The sequence below is a fragment of the Pinus tabuliformis genome, chromosome 1_1 (genome assembly GCF_031772625.1).
Source record: "Pinus tabuliformis cultivar Carrire ecotype Pingquan chromosome 1_1, CPIR1, whole genome shotgun sequence".
NCBI lineage: Eukaryota > Viridiplantae > Streptophyta > Pinopsida > Pinales > Pinaceae > Pinus > Pinus tabuliformis.
The window spans coordinates 868,586,750-868,598,680 of NC_142297.1; the positions used below are offsets into that span (position 1 = coordinate 868,586,750).

The window sequence follows — 11,931 nt, forward strand, 5'->3', positions numbered from 1 at the left end:
CTAGTGCCATAGTTCAAATTGTAGAGATGTGTCGCAAGACATGGCTCCCAATGGACTTCCTCCAACTTGATACAAAGTGTTAACCCTGAACCTAAGAGTAAATGCATCTTTAATATATATTTTCCAAACACGTACCTTTCCATCGATAAAATCCACCTTGAATTCTTTATCGTCCATTGCTGAAATGGACACTAGGTTCTTCTTGAGATCGGGTACATATAGTACTTCTTGCAAATGAATAGTGTTACCTTGATTCAATTGAAGGGTAACATTTCCTACTCCCTTCACGGGATAGGTGGCATCGTCTTCAAGGATGAGCTCCAAGTTCGTCTCCTTTTCTACCTTCATGCTCTACTTTGAACTTCGACATACCTGTCACCATCTATCTTACATCGGGTAGGGCCTTATAATGAAGATGGGTGAACCTCCGATGCCATAGTTCAGATTGTAGAGATGTTTCGCAAGACATGGCTCCCAAAGGACTTCCTCCAACTTGATACAAAGTGTCAACCCTGAACCTAAGAATAAAAGCATCTTTAAAATTTCTTTTCCAAACACGTACCTTTCCATCGATAAAAGCCACCTTGAATTCTTTATTCTCCATTCCTGAAATGGACACCAGGTTCTTCTTGAGATCAGGTACATATAGTACTTCTTGCAAATGAATAATGTTACTTTGATTCAATTGAAGGGTAACATTCCCAACTCCCTTCACGGGATAGGTGGCACTGTCTCCAAGGATGATCTCCAAGTTTGTCTCCTTTTCTATCAGATTAGAGAGGGCTTCCTTGTATCCGGTGAAGTGCCTTGAGTCATCACTATCAATCGACCAATTTCCCAGAGTGTCCGGAGGAGAGGTAATGTAGACGGCGGTATAAGATAGTACTCTTTTTGTTTATTGTTAACAACATTGGATTCTCCATACCTGGAGTTCCTTGATTTTTTGGAGGGTCGACCATTTCCTTGATGTCGTGCATTCTTTTTTCCTTTGCCATTTGACTTGCCATTCCTTTGATCGTTGTTGTTGAAGTTGCCCATGGAGTTGTTATGATGGTCATCATCTCGAGATGTATCCCTTCTATTAGGACACTCCCTTGCATAGTGGCAAAACTTTTTGTAAACAAATCATCTTCCCTTCCTTCCATTTTTGAATCCCGATCTTCCTTGACTTTGCTTCTTTGGACCTGCATTGTTCTTCCTCTTGGTATGAGCAGAGAATACAGTGGGTTTGCTTCTATTAGAAGACATTTCTTGCTCCACCATTCTTGTTTCTTCTTGAATGAATCTCTACATCAATTCTTCAAACCCTGGAATTCGATATTTGTTGAGTATAGTGGTTATAAATAAAAACCACTTAGGTGGGAGTCCTCCAAGGGTGGTGAGAGTAAGTTCCTTGTTAGGAATGACTTCTCCAATCGAGAGTAGATCATTCTTGATCTTAGTAATCCTCAAGAAATAGGATTGAATGTCCTCGTCCTTGCCCTTCTTAATATCCTTCAACTTATTGTTGAGAAATAGAATTTGATTAGCATTGCTAACCTTGAACATGTCGACCAACTTGTCGTATATCTCCTTGGAAGTCTTCAATTCAGAGATATAGGCCATTAGATGCTTGTCAATGGAATCCCTGGTAATCTTCTTCTCTTTGACTTCAGCCTTATTGTACTTGGTCTTCGCAACAACTGATGCATTTGAAGGAGGCTTAGGGATTTTACTCTGCACATAATCCATCGATCACTTTCTTCTCTTCCAAGGTCAAATCAAGAGACATCTTCCATCCATGATAGTCAGATTTATCATGGAGCTTGTCTTCAACCGGGAAGTAGAATGAGGAACCCATTGAGTCTTTTGTCTTTGTCCAATTGCCTTTGGTGATTGCTCTTTCACTCTTGCTTGGGCTTTGTCTTCACCTTAGTTCCGATACCATGGTATGTTCTATGATTGAGAGTAATTTTACTTCAATTTCTTTATTAGCCCAATATCAATATCCAATTTAGTAATCACATCAACATAATAGTAGAATGCAGATAGAACATAAAGATAAACAGTAGAAGACAAGCCAAGACAAGAGGACACAAGATGTGGCACCAGCCAAGGACAAACCCCAATGTGGGGAAACCCTTGATTAATTCTTCTTTTAGTCTTCAATAGTTCAGCAGAGAGAGATAGTACAATTTACAAATTTTGATAATTTAGAACAGCAGCAAAAGAGACCTAACTAGAAAAGTCAACGCTGGTCAATCGGGAAGATTTGACCTTTAAAGATTTGGTCAACTTCAGTTAACTTCGGCCTCCAAATAGCAAGATGAAACAGCCCTCAATACAATCAAATTCAGCCTAGTCAAAGTCTGGTCAAACAGTCAACCTGCGATAAGCCCGAACCACAGTCAACGCTGGTCAAACAGAGGTCAAACAGCCTCGGATTTCGTGCCCAGAACTGTGGCCTGCCCAAACAGAAATTCTTCACACAAAACCGCAGTCAAAGATGGTCAACACAGTCAAAACAGTCTCCTAAAGTTTTCGGTCAAATCTGGTCAACGCAGGGACAGCAAGAAAACAGCCTTTCCTTTGCACATGTGGAGAGAGAGAAACCCAGAAATCCGGACCCAATCATGTGAGGAGAGAGAGATGTGTGAAGATGAAGTGTGTCCAAATGAAGATGAGGCATCATGTATTTATAGGTTAACGTTGGGCTTTTGAGCCTACATGAATTTGCTGGACGGCCTTGACAATTTGTCCATAATATAAATAAATTCATATCTTCATTGGTACATGTTAGAATCAGATGACTTTTAGATCAATCCTACACCTCTCGGAGAGAGGAATCCAAGAAAAATATCAGCTGTCATAAATAAGATGACTCATGTGGAGTTTGGCCCTAGTTGCCAATTTTAACAGTTTCAGAACTAGAAGAACTGGCAGCCATATATTCTGCTTCTGTTGAACTAAGTGCTGCATAAGTTTGTACTTTGTTAACTACTGAACCAGGAAACTTTAGCTGAACTTAAACTGAAAGAGCACCTTGAAGTGCTATTTGTGTCACCAGCACCATCTGCCCAATCAGAATTTTGAAAACCTTGCGATGCCACCTCTCCATCACTAACATATCTCAGTGCAAAATGCACTGCCCCCTTCCAAGTATTAGAGCTTGTGTTTTGTGGCAACCTGATGAACTTGCCTAGGCTGCACCTTGTACTGAAAGTGTTGACTGCAAAACAAATGTTAGGCCTTGTGTTAACTAAGTACAGAGGAAACCTATCAATTCCCTGTATACAGATGTTCATCAAATCTGAATTAGAATCAACAAAGTACAACGTATTTACTACCACATGGGAGCAGCCGTGGGTTTGCAGTACATCATTTGAAATCTCTTCAAAATTTCAATTGCATACTAGGGGAGTAGACATGGGTTTGCAGTCCATCATTTGAAATCTTCTAAGAATTTCAATTACATACTTATTCTGTCCAAGGAACACTTCACCTGCACTTTGCTACACCCCTAGAGCCAGCAAGTAGTGGATAAAGTCATGGCAAATTCTCTTGCCAATTTTTCCTTGCACCATTTTGTGAATCTCTTTGAACTTCCTGTGAGTGTAAGATTGTCTACATATAGGACTAAAACAAGCAGATTAGAATGATCAACCAAATAGTAAAAATTAGAATCTGCATCTGTCTTAGTGAAACCCAAATCTGAAAGTTACTCATTGATCTTGGAGTGCCATGCAAATGGTGCCTGTTTCAACCCATAAAGGGCCTTCTTCAACTTGCAAACATGGGTCTCAAGTCTATTCACCTAAAAGCTTCTTGGTTGGTTTATTCATATACCTCCTCAATCAACCTATTAGGAAATGTTGTCTTTTCATAAATTTGATATAAAATCCAATGGAAGATTGTTGTGAAAGACATAGTAAATCTGATAGAGGTATATTTAGTAACAAGAGCAAAAGTCTGATCATTGTCAACTCCTTTTTAATGGGAGAACCGTCTAGCCACAAACTGAGCTTTGCAGTTTTCTATGCTGCTATCTGTTGCATGCTTAACCTTGTAAAACAACCTAGAGTCAAACACTGACTTCCCCACTAGTCTAGGCACTATCTCCTACCCATCATTCTTTAGGAGGAGATGTATTCCTCCATCATGGCATTTTGCAGTACTTGCTTCCTTACTGCCTCTTTGTTACTAGAAGGTTTTGTTTCAATAATGGAAGATATTAGTGCAACATAACTGGGTAACTTTTTAGGAGGGTGGCTTACTTGAAGGGAAGTAGTTGGAGCACCAACTTACTCTGTTGCCTCTTGTAATGTCTAGATTAGCCATCTAGGATTTCTAGCTGAACTTGAAGGTAAAGAGGCACCCCTTGCACCTCCAAAATCTTGCTGATCTAATTCTGTTTTTCATGATCTTTTTGATTTCTGCAGATCTGTTTTTGGCATACCAAGCTCTTCTGCCTCCATGGTCACTATTGGAGGTTCTTGAGACTTAGAGGACCATGCATTTTCTTCAAACTTGGTATCTCTGCTCACATCTACTTTATGTTGAGATGGAATGTATATTCTATAAGCTTTTGAGGTTTCACTCTAACCTACAAAGATGTCCTTCAAACTAGAAGGTTCCAACTTGGTCCTTTTCTCATCTGGAATATGAATGTAGATAGGACAACTGAAAAACTCAAAGATGTGTTACTTGAGGCTTCTGAATTCCTCCATTGATGTCTTATCCTTCAAAATTCTGTGAGGATACCTATTCAAAATATAGACAATGATAAGACATGTTTATACACAGAGACACATGAGCAGAACTAGATCATGAATCATGGATTTGACTGTTTTACGATAGATCTTTTCCTCCTCTTTGCAACCCCAATCTACTGAGGGTTGTAGGCAACTATCAACATTTTCTTGATTCTTGCTTTCATGCAAAAGGTATTAAACTCCTTTGGGGTATACTCTTGGTAGTCGGACCGTAACACCTTAATCTTTATACCTATTTGATTTTCTATAATACCCTTAAACTCTCGAAACTTCTCAAAGTCCTCATCCTTGGTTTTTATGAAGTAAGTCTAGGACTTCCTAGAAGAATCATCAATAAAATATTCATAGTAAATGTTACTTGATAAGGAAGTTGAAGAGATGGGCCCACATACATTTGAGTTGATTAGGTCAGAAACCCCTCTTGACCTATGTTCACTAAACATCCTTCACATGCTTGCCAAGTGCACAACCCTTGCACACTCCTTTCTTCTCAGCCTTGAAGATTGGCAATCCCCACACCATGTTCTTCAAGATTGGCAACATTCACTAGTGCAAGTGACCTAGTCTCTTTTGTCGAAGCTCACAAAAGTTGTCACTATCATACCCTAAAGTTCTTATAGGATTCCTTTGCAATTTAGGATGAGGACTTGTTGATCTTCAAAGTTAGCCATATATGTAGGATCTATCATCACTGAAATTGGAAAGCGATTTTTAGTTAAGCTAGGTACATACAAAACATCAATAACTTAGTAAGCTTAAGGATATCACTTGATGGATCCCACTCTTGCAACTGGATACATGGCATCATCACCAAGTTCTACTAAAGGTACTCTTGTTAGAGGTTGTATGTTTGCAGGCTCCACTGTCCACATACTAGTTGACATCAGACATGATGTCAGATGACAGGCATGAGACCATTGAGAAGTGTATCTCGAGATTGGATGAAAGCTCATCCACTTGAGCTGATGCTTTTGTACTCCTTGCAAGTTGTTTCTGCCGCTGTTGCTTGCCCTTCCCCTTCTTTTGACGACATTGGAAGCAAAGTGCCCAAACTTTTGACACTTGAAGCACTTGATGTGGCTCAAGTCCTTCTTTCCCTGGTTACAAGAACCTGGCTCCTCTGGCTTCCCTTTTTAACCCTTCTTAGTTTCTCTTTTCTTGTTGCCCTTCTTCCTCTTGCTAATGAGGACAACATTCTGATCCTCCTCAATACCTGCAATAGTCTCCTTCTAGTTGAAGTCATTCCATAGCCTCCTAAAAATGGGAAGTTTTTTAAATTTTTGGCGCAGATGTCATAGCCAAAAAGTTTACAAAAAGAACAGGACCTATTTAATGCAATGGGTACTAGCTCTTCACCCTTCACCTCCTCTCAATTGCTGCAAGTTGATCATGGCGATCAATAATCTTCATTAAGTAGGCAACTACGATATCCTTTTGCTCATTGCAGGGATTAAGCTTATTTCTTAACAATGTCTTCTGTTTGATGTTCTCAGTATGATAGAGTGACTAGAGCATCAAACATGTACTTTATTTTGGTCTTTTTGGTGATGTGAAGGATCTAATGATCCTTCATAGGTTCAAGTATGACTCACTTGACCTTGGCCATCTTCTTTTTATGATTTACCAATTACACAGGTTTGGCTGCTTGGCAGGCTCTACAACTAGTTTCTCAAAGAAGTTAGACAAATCCTACTCCAACAATATCTTTGTGCCTAGAGGCGCTCTCCTGCCTGGTATGGAAGAGATGTTGTAATGTCGTGTCCTGTTATGTAAACATTTTGACTTGGTCAAATTGCATAAAATAGAAACGAAATAAAATAAAAAAATAAAATAAAATTAATAATTAAAGTAAAATTGAGGTAAAATAGTCAATTTATCGTTGGTGGTTTTTGGGCTCCAGGTTTTGACAACCCATGTTTTTGCCAATGGTATTCTTATGTAAGAATGATTTCTACCAGCCTAGATCCATCTCAACTCCAGATCTATTGAGTGTCGAGAGGGATTAAATCTCTTGAGGTGAAAACCTCTTTTAGAGTGAAAAGAGATTTGATCCCTCCAATTTCTTGGTAGATCTGGAGTTAAGATGGATCTAGGCTGGTTACCTGAGACTTCCCTGGGATGAAGTTAAGAGGGACCTTCCAATCTGTCCTTGTATTTGAGATTGACTGTAGCCATACTGCTGCATTGGAATATCACCTAAACAAAAGTTAAAACAGATCAGCGGCCTAACAAAGAACCCGACAACCTGAAACTTCACTGTGCTTTTCTCAAGCATGGATCACAGCATCTGACCCCTGGAGCCTTGTGACTGCTACCTTTCATAGGTAGCAGTCCTACTATCTATTCAAGGATTTTTAGAATGTTTCAACAAACCTCTCTGATACCATTATGAATTTGTCTAACACATTGTAAACAGATTCTTCTTCTAATGGAAACTAACACTGTCTAAATTTAAAGGCTAATCAAAACTGCAATCTGAATCTCACTATAATCTTGAAACACAGTTGGAATACATACATTGGAACACATAGATCAATGTCAAAAGCCCCTGTTACTGCTATTCCAATACTGCTGAATAAAAATCTGCTAGAAAATTTGCTAGAAAGGATTTTGTGTAAGAACTGAAACTAACCCTATTACAGATCCATACTCTCACTCTCTCTTATAAGTGACACCTAGGGTTTATAAAATAGATATATTGGTTAGATCTCTGGATCTGTGCCCTATCTAACTGATAAAAAATGAATTCAGAAAGACTGCGAAAAATAAAACAGAACTGCCTCATCTAACTTTAGCACTTTATCTTTGACCTGAAGTCTAATGATAAACTTATCCTATTCTATTTATGGCTGGTGCATACATGCGTGCATGTGCCCTTATTGCTGGAATACTAAAATTTGTGATGTGCCCTTACTGTCTATTTATTGCTGCATTCTCACCAACAGATCATTATGCTGTTTGAAATTTAATGCTGCATGGATTTGTGTAATGCTGCTGCATAGAAGGTGCCCAGATCTGCCATGCGTGCTCCAACCTAGTAGAAGATGATCTGGGGTACACTATCTAACAACAATGAGTCACCAAACACTTGTATTTTTGAAATGCCACTGTGGGCTGCTAGTTTTAAGAGTATTGTTAGGGCAATAAGCTTGGTTTAGTTATTTGATCCTCACCTAAATCTATTTTAAATCTGATACAGTGAGAGTTATTGAGATAGAGCACACCTCTGGCTTCCCTTTTTTGGGGGGTACCTTGACTAGCTCCATCAAAGTAATCCCCATGTTCCAGATTTGTCCATAGGAGCACGAATCAACTTTTTCTGTGTAGGGGTTGATGAAAAAGCTTTGAAGTTTGAGAAGATTGACTGACCTTGGAAGGCACATTGAAAAAGAGTTATATACCTGTCGTCAAAGATTTCAACATTTCTATCTTTCCAGATTCCCCATGATACTATTAGAGGAAGGCCTTTGAGGTCTTTGAGATCTGAGTTTTGCTACCACTTTTTAAAGCACTCTTCAGCATATCCTCCTTGTCCACAGTCCTTTATCCTTCTCAAACTATCCATTTCAGTCCAGACTTCCCTTTAGTAAGAACAGAATATCAGTAAGTGGCCTATGTTCTTTTCACCTCTTTTACACATTATACATTTGCTTGGACTTGATCCATTCCTTCTCTGAAGAAGTTCCTATGTGGGTGCTCTATTTAAGATTGCCAACTGCATGTAAATAATGAACTTTTGAAAGGTTCTGATCCAGATGCGCTTCCACCATGAGAGTGTGCATTCTGGTCTGTCCAGGGCATATGATTCTTATCCTAACTTTGGAGTGTAAATCCCCAAGTCTGGATTTTAGACCAGACATGTTCATCATCAGAGTCTTTTATATAGGCATGGCACACTTTTGATTTGTTTGTAAATCCTTTCGATTGAATATTGTCTTGGCCTTTGAGTCCTCTCTGTTCAGCGCTCTTCCAATCCTGCTGCCAAATGGAGGAGTTTCCTGGTCCAGCTGGCTGGGCCTGATTGAAGAGAGTTTATCACTGCTTCTGGCAGGTTGTACTCAGCTCCACTGCTTATCCATGGGTCTATACTGATCTTTGCCTTAGCCTCATTGCGAACCTTCCATGCCAGCTAATTTTCTATTAAAAGGAATGCTATTGTCAGTACTTTCGATAATATGGATGCATTGCTGATTGACTTGTTTGGGTTTCCAATCCTGTCTTCTGCTGAATTGGGCTCAATATATCTTTGAATGTGAATCTGATTCCAGAGGTCCTCTTTTGATATTAGTCTCCACACACACTTGGCTTTTAGGGCTTTCCCGAAGGAATGATATTCTATATGTAATGCATGTGGGCTTTTTTGTCTACCTTTATTTTAATGTTTTCTGAGCAAAAAATAGTCTTATATTATAGAAAACAGATCACGTACTGTAATTGCTTTCTCTTTGCATCCATGCTAGAAGAGCCAACATATCAGATTGGGCATCATATTTGGAATGTCTCATGTCATTCTAAGGACAAAATCCACAACAGTGATAAGATTGAATGTGGGCTTTTATTTTTATTGTGCTCTTTCCAGCTTTGTGGCTGGAATGGGTTGTAGGTCCAATTGAATCTGTATGAGTTTTCATCTCTCTTCATCCAATGCTCTGCCTTCCAATACATATTGACAGATTGGGCTGTGTCACGTGTACTTGCAATATGGTCCTTATTTGGGCACTTTCTCTTTTACAGATGTTGTGGCTAGGTGGCATGACTGGAGATTTCCAACTTTGAATATGGATCAACCTATTTCATTATTGAATCTCGTGGTGTATGGATGAATGATGTATGTATTAGTATGAATGATGAATATGGATCAGTGTATTTCATTATTTAATTCAATCATGTATGGATCAATGTATTAATGCTTTCATTATTGAAAATATATATATTAAAAAAATTATATACCCCCATATCCAGCTGTCCCCCCTATTTTTCCCTAAAATTTGAGGGTACTCCCACACGTCGCCCCTGTGCATCTCCCCAAACATGCGTCTCCCTGTCCCAGAGTGTTGGTGGAACATTAATTTTAACTTGCCAACATAGGTTGAAAATATAGTATGACTTAATATTGAAATACGCCCATGCCCTTCAAATTTGATCCCAGGTGGAAGAATTATTTAAGGAAAAGTATTTTGAAGTGTGTTCTAGTGTTTGCCTTTTAGAAAATGTTAATCTTTTTTCAAGCTTTCTTTTTAGTTCTTATAACTGATTTGTTTGTTTTACTTTAGTGGTTTATTTATAATAGTTAAAAAGGCTTATGAGATTTAATGGAAACCTTTTACACCCACACCAGATATGCCAAAAAGACCTTAGACGCGTGAATGCCAATTTGGATGCACCATTTATATTGTGCAGTTGTGATGTTTTGTGTTAACGATTGTGCTGAATAGCTTTGTGTGTTGAATGATGTAGGTACCTTCAAGACAATTTTGACCACATACGGGAATCATATGAGATGGATCCAGATTTGAAGTAAGAAATCTCCAAACATGTTAACTAATGCATTCAACTGTCCAATGTTCTGAGGTAAAGGTCTTGTAAGATTTATGAGATGGATCCAGATTTGAAGTAAGAATTCTCCAAACATGTTAACTAATGCATTCAACTGTCCAATGTTCTGAGGTAAAGGTCTTGTAAGATTTCTTCTGACAATTTCTTGTAACAAGAGTGTTATTGTAATCTCTTAAGATGTTGTAAGAGCTAGTACTAAGAGCTTATGATAACCCTTTTGTTGTCAGAAATGTGTGAGGAGTGAATGTCACAGGATTTCCATTTAGTATATTGAACAGTTGAATGATAGTTAACATGTAAGCAGAGTTAAGTTCTGTACGGGAATCAGATGAGATGGGTTGAGAATCGAGATATGTTTCCAGATTCAAAAGTAAAATTCTACAAACATGTTAACTGATTCATTCAGCTGCCCAATGCTCTCAGGGACTGACCCTGTAATATTTATTCTGACAATTTCTGGCAACAATAGGATATTTCTAAGCTCTCAAGATTTCACATAAAGGCCAACTCTTAAGAGCTTATGATAATCTTTTTGTTGTGAAAAATTTGTGAGGGATGAATGTTAAGAGGATCAACATTTGAGCACATTGAACAGTTGAATGATTAGTCAATGTGTAAGCACAGTACAGTTCTGTATATTCCTTCATATAACCCTCTGAAAAGGTATAGCAAACACGCATGGTGAATATAGAATGTCTCCATGTTTTGTGTTGTGAAATTAGTCATATTTTATGGTTGAAATATTGGAGCATTGTCATAGTGCGTTTAAAGTATTTTTAGTGGACTCATAAGTCTTCCACCTAGGGTTATGTAGAATAGATACAGACTTTAGTCTTGAATATGATACTGAAGTGGCAGTCATCTGTTATTGTGTGGATTGTCATGTCACTTGACAATAATCATCTGAACAGGCTGTTGCCAAATTGCTTCAGTTTACCAAATGAAATGATGTTTTTATACAGAATGTTGGAAATATCTAGGTTAGTCACCTTGAAGTGCACCTATTATCATTGCATTTCTTACGAGCAGCTTTTAGGATTGTTTTGTATTGTAAGCAGAGTCTGTCTTTGTATATATTTTGACATGTATGTGGTACCTTGCAATTGATCCTGCTTTTATATATTTTGGCAAGCATACAATACCTTGCAATTGATCCTGCTTTTTTATATATTTTGGCCAGCATACAATACCTTGCAATTGGTACTTTGTACAAAAGAAAATTATGTTGAATTGATAATCTTATGTGTTTTAGTGTTCTCGTTTTACTGGGGTAGAGCTAAGGTAAGACCATTGAATCTAATAATCCATGCAGCAAGATGCGAACATCATTTCAATATTGGTGAGATGGTTTCCTGGTTGGATAATTCTGTTCATTTACGCCTTGTAGTTCTTCAAGAGTCTGTGCAAAATATGAAGAGAGAGGAGCTAATGTTAGCTAGAGAAACCCTTCTACTAAGCCACCATTGATTCCCCCATCACTAGACCTGACAAAATTAAATACTACACTTGCAAAGGGCATGCATATTCCAGATATTTTCAATGGCAATGGGTATGAGTCACCATCTTCAAAACTCCATAAGCTCATGGCAAATAATTATCACCTGTTTTTTGACAGGCTACTCCA

At 38.3% G+C, this 11,931-nt stretch overlaps 1 long non-coding RNA gene across 4 annotated transcripts in view; it reads left to right on the plus strand.

The window, feature by feature from the left end:
• The window catches only part of LOC149217043 (uncharacterized), a 240,201-nt gene extending 228,930 nt beyond the window's left edge, over nt 1–11,271 (plus strand). For 2 of the 4 annotated variants that reach the window (XR_016251205.1, XR_016251209.1), the window contains 3 exons: nt 9,486–9,579; nt 10,209–10,322; nt 10,419–11,271. This is a non-coding gene — a long non-coding RNA (uncharacterized LOC149217043). The remainder of the gene's footprint in view (nt 1–9,485; nt 9,580–10,208; nt 10,323–10,418) is intronic. The other 2 variants (XR_016251206.1, XR_016251207.1) reach the window with 1 other exon arrangement.
• Nucleotides 11,272–11,931: the final 660 nt, after the last annotated feature.